This window comes from Quercus robur, chromosome 7 (assembly GCF_932294415.1).
Source record: "Quercus robur chromosome 7, dhQueRobu3.1, whole genome shotgun sequence".
NCBI lineage: Eukaryota > Viridiplantae > Streptophyta > Magnoliopsida > Fagales > Fagaceae > Quercus > Quercus robur.
The window spans coordinates 40,448,377-40,454,376 of NC_065540.1; positions in this window are offsets into that span (position 1 = coordinate 40,448,377).

Sequence of the window (6,000 nt, forward strand, 5' to 3'; positions counted from 1 at the left end):
TGGTATAGTCCCCACATAAATTTAAACACGTGCAAAATTGAATTATAATTTCAAATTCTAATTCAACTTTCTCTAAGTTTTACCTATTAATATATATATATATATATGACTTATAAATTTGAATTTTTTTTTAGTTATATGATTATGTTTTTTATGATTTATTATATTGGATTCCTTGTTTCCTACATTAAATTAATTAATTTGGCACAAAAGTTTAAAATTTTAGATTAGATGAGACACGTGGTGCAAAATTAAACTCTAATTGAAATTCAATTTTTACACTAAATTAACTCATTTAGCACAAAATTCTAAAATTTAGGGTAGATGAAACATGTGGCGCAAAATTAGACTCTATTTGAATTTCAATTTAAAATTTAATTGTATTTTCTCTCTACTTTACTTATTATTATATATATAGATTATGACAAAAGTAACTATCTTATGTGGTAGATTGTGGCTAATTATCTATTATTTTTACATAAACCCACAATTTTTTCTCCACAATTTACAATAAGCCAGATATAATAGTTATTTAAAGTAGTGTGAAAAATGTAATTATTTTATGTTGCAAATTGTGACTAGTTGTCAGTTAATTTTACACTGGCCCACAACCTTTTTTTCGACCATGGCAAATGGTGTGAGAAATGGTGTAGTCCTATAATTTTTAGGAGTCTTATTCTATTTCTATCTCTTTCTCTTTCTCTTGAAAATTTCAAAAATGTTGGGTTGTGTGTTCAAATTTTAGTCTTTTGTTTTGAAAGAATTTAAATATTTGGAACTTTTAAGTTTGATGTTTCATTTCAAACAATTGTCATTATTCAAGTTTTTAGTTTTTTTAAGTTTAAATGGTACAGGATAAATATGCGAAAATTGTAATGTGGATGACAAACTGGATCTTATCATCATGAGACTAATTTTTCTCCATAGATCAGATAAAGAAATCAAACGGGATCATTTTATGATGATTTTTATTATACTCGAATTCGGGCAATCTAGTAGTCAAAGAAACTTATCAAATACAAGCTCCACATATCAAAACCATATTATATATATATATATATATATTTAATATTTTTATTGACAAGTCAAAACCACTATTTAGGAATTAGGATATTTGCAATTTTTTTAACGCATCTGTTTAATGTTATATAGATGTAGAGGTCGACATTAGAAATTTCCAAATCTTGAAATATGATATTTTGAAATTAAAAACAAAATAAGGGAGTTGAAAAGTCACTTTTTTCTGTTACTTTTGGGAGACGCAAATCACATAACTGGCTCAGTTCTAACTTCTAATACTATAAACAAAGACAAAATAAAACCTGTTAATATCTAGTTTTGTTTAAAATCAGATCAAAACCAGTTTTAATTAATATGTAGGTTATTTTTTTATTTATAATTTGATGGTTAAGAGAAGGAGGACTTAAATACTTCCTTATAGTTCATCAATTGAATCCTAGGTTTATCAATTATGGTTTTCCATATCAAAAACATCTTCAAACATTAAGCCCTGATATTTTTGTGTTCCCTATCAAAAACATTTTCAAAGATATTTAACTATGGTTTATTTTTTGGTTTTTCACCTCAGCAACGTTTTCAAGGGAAACTTGGTTTTATGGTTTTCCATATAAAAAACCCTTTCAAGCATTAAGATCCTGGTTTGCATTTTTTCCACATCAAAAACCGTTTCAAAGATGATACACGTGTATGATTTTATGGTTTTCCAATATCGAAAACTTTCTCAAATGTCAAACCTGAGACTCTGGTTTTCTAGTTTTCCACGTTAAAAACAATTGCAAGTCTAAATTCGGATTTATTGGTTCTCTCTATGGAAAACCTTTTCAGAGGTGCCAAACTCTAGTTTTCTTGTTTTCCAAATCAAACACCATTTTCCAAAGATGCTAATCCTTAGTTTTCTGGTATTCCATTCCAAAAAACCTCTTCAACGATGTTAAAACTTGGTCTTACAATTTATCCACGTGGAAAACATTTCAATAAAAAAATTCTGGTTTTACGGCTTTTCTCATAAAATTCATTTTCAAAATGTTTTTCAAAGGACGTCTGCATTGACAAATGAGAGCATGAAGGAAGTCTCCCTTCATTTGTACGGTGACCGTTCCAGAAATTTTGGTTAGATAGTCCACAAGAAGTTTAAATTATGTAAAATCTAAAAAAAGAAGAAGAAGAAGAAGAAGAAGAGAATTTCATATATTGATAAAAAAAAAAAGGAAAACACACATTTATACACATGTAACTACATAAAGTTTTACAATTTTCTTCTGCGATTTTATTTATTTATTTATAATTTTGAAATCATAGCATTATAGTCTTATTATCAATATTGAGTTTTTTCTTTATCAATAGTTCCATTATCAATGCTGCAAATTACATTTCTTTTAAAATTTTAGTTGAATAAAATTTTTCTTGAGCTTTTTATTTTTGTTTGTAAGGATCTAATATATTGTTAAGGAGACCATTCATATTTAAGGACAAAATTTGGCTACAAACTTAGTTGTAGCTTAAGACTTTAGCTTTCATTAAACAAATTAATATTGCTACATATTTTGAAAATCTAACAGTTAAATTTCATATTCTTTATGTTTTTAAAACACATATTAAATTTCCTGCCAACTGATGTTATTTACTATTTAATCCATAAACTTATTTTTTATGTATAATTTTACACTGCAAAACTCAAAATTTAAATATTTGATTGATAATATAGTTATTCATCTTTGATATGCTTGAAATTTTGCAAGTATGAAAAAAAAATGTAATCAAATAGCGTATTTGTCAAAATCAACATTAAGTAAAAAAATATTGAGTGGAGTTGTAGCCTTGATCTACAATCAAGATTCTTGCCAAACTTTGTCTAAAGTTTAATTATGTTGGGCCTAAAACAAATTTAAAATTGTTACAAATTTTTTTTTAAGGACAAAAAAATCGCAACTTTTTAAAATTTATATATAATAATTTTTTTCCAGGTTAATTAGGGTAGTTAAAATATTCACCAATTGAATTGCATCATTCACCATGGAATGATGAGATCCGAATGATGGCTAGCACTAATCCAATAAATCATGGCTGCAATGGGTTACAAGATTTCATGTTTATCTTCAATATCTTGACGTCAACCTTTTGCTAGCCATGAGTTTTTTAAAATAGTTTTCAAACTAAAACTTTTTTTAAATTTTTTTATTTTATTTTCCTGTAAAAACAAAACTATTGATATCATTTTATATACCAATCTTGATGCATGTCATTGTCAGATATTATCAGACATATGTCCGAAAATTGGGCTTGCATTGCAAAACATTTCCAAGGGATAATAGAAAATTTGCTAACAATTATGGTCGGGGGTTATGAGTTGTCTAACATCTTCCCCATATATAACTGAAATATCGAATCTATGTTTTTGGTTTGAGACACAGTTGACATAGTTTAAGGTTAGGAACCAAACTTAGGAAAAACCAACTCAAAAAAAGAAAAAGAAAAAATAAAGTGACCAATCAAAGATTAAGGGTTTGTTTGGATACCGCTTATTGTTGAAAATTGAAAACTGAAAACACTATAATAAAATAATTTTTAGATGTGTGAATAGTGCCGTGGGACCTAGTTTTAATGAAAAATTTTGTTGAATTAGACAACTTATAGGTCCTGTGAACTATGTATAGGACCCACTGATAGAGACGCAAATGACCCTATCTCATCTCACCACTAGTTACTATTCCCACACGGGTGAATCGTTGCATGGCCGTCCAGCCCTAAAAATTGACAATAATGACTAGAGTAATATAAATTTTGAAACATTTAACAATAAAACATGTTTTAATAAATATTCTATTGCAATTGCATCTAATAATAGGATCATCTCAGAGTCTCAGAATGCATAAGTAATATGGATTCACCATATAACTTGATGATTATTACTTAATCATCAAGAAATTAAAAATCTTGGGTGTGTGTGTGGTGGAAAGCCCCATAAAGAAATAGTTTTCTAAAAAAATGTTGAATCTATTAACTAACACTTAGGGGTTAGTAAAAACTCCTACACAAAAGAGATAAAAATTACATAGTCCGAAATTCGCATTAATTGGTTATTGCTCAAAGGTTTTAGGCCATTGCATAAATAGATTAGTAGAAGAGCTTACCTTTATGAAATCCGTAATTGATTATTTGACTTTTATTATTATTATTAATTAATAAAAAATTTCTACATGCCACATTATTTTATTGATTTATTTTATTTTATTTTGTTGAGAAAGTGACACTCACCCCAAAATGGGGAGCCGGATGCATTACTAACCTTAAAGGCCATTGGCTTATCCCATAATTGTTGAACCAAATCAATCTTTATTGTAACAAATCAATCAAGGAAATGTTGATGAATTTTGGAGACGACTTTATGTTGCTATTGAATTTGGAGTTAATGTTGTCTTTTTTTTTTTTTTTTTTTTTTTTTTTTTTTTTTTTGGGATCGTTGAAATAGAGTGAGAAGAAAAGAGAAATATATTGGAGAAATGTTAAAATATTTTTTGAGAGAGAGAGAGAGGGAATAGGTTGTGAAGGGAGGGATTTGTAGACGAACGAATTTTTCATTTAATATTGAGTTGGATAGAAATTATGACAGTATAATTCAATCCAAAATACTTGCAAAAATTCAATATAAGTTTTCAAGATAGGAGGGCAACTCGAAAAATCTTTGAATTACTAAAATTTTTATTATTGGTCTGCTATATGGAGTGGGCCTTTTACAATTTTGTAGGCCCCCATAGACTTGTGATAGGCCCGATCTTTGAAGTGAGCTTTGGAGATATTTTCTCTTAAATAATAGACAGGTAATTTGTTGTTTTTTTAACCGTGGCCCGTGGGCTTGCTTTTGACTTTGAAATGAAAAGACCTTTAAACACTTAACATCAAATTAGTTGATTAAGATTTAGGTATTGCAGTATGTGTAATTACTCTATTTTCTCTCACAAAAAATTATTTACTTCTTCACTTTTTAACTTTTTAAATTTCTTTTTATTCAACTGTTGAAATTGAATATTATTTTTTTAACTTTCAAACACAATCATTAAAAGCAATTACATATATATATAATCTCAATCTCAAATTATTAAGTGCGAATTGGTATGACTGTTAATGTGTCATATTATGTTTCATAAAAAAAAAAAAGAAAAAAAAGTAACATATCTTGCGTAAGATACAAGTTCCCAGTACATACTCATAAACTATGAATGAGTCATGGTAATAATATATATATATATATATATATTGATAATAGTAACACAAGTTACTTCAGTCAAAAAAGTAATGCAAGTTATGTATAATATAATCCCGCGGAAGGTTTTAAGTACTAATTACAGGCGACGAAGACATTGAAATACAAAAGAGCCTCAAGTTGGCTTTTACCTAAAGTTTCCTATGTGCCCTATTTGGCACTATTATAAAAAGCTGCAAAGATTTCTCTTACAGATTTCACAAGGAAATTGCGCACCTTGTATTGTATGAGTCCAAATTCAGGTGGTTTGTTTAACTTTTAGTAAAAAGTTCAATGTTACAACTCACAACTCGACTAGGAAGAGCTACTATTTGCTCTCACTTTTGTTTTTATCTTAAAGGTTCTATTAAGTGCATAAAGTTCACATTTTTAAAGTCTAAGAGAGGTCATAGCCATAGGAAGTAACTTTACTCCTAATTTTGTTTAAAGAAGCTGATTTTTTGAACTCGGACATGGAACAGGAACTTATCACTTTTGATAAAAGGCATTTAGCATCCGCCTCGACCCCACCTCTATTTTTGTTTTTTCCTTCACCCCCTAAATTTCACTAGCCCACTTCTTTAGGGTGAGGTCATATTCATAGGACTTTTGCAAAGCAAGAACCATATATATATATATATATTATCAGTTCTGAGGTGTCAAAGGACAAGAACAATGCAACTTGGAAGAACCATGCAATATTTAAATAGACCTGAAAGTTAGCAATGTTCATGTATGTC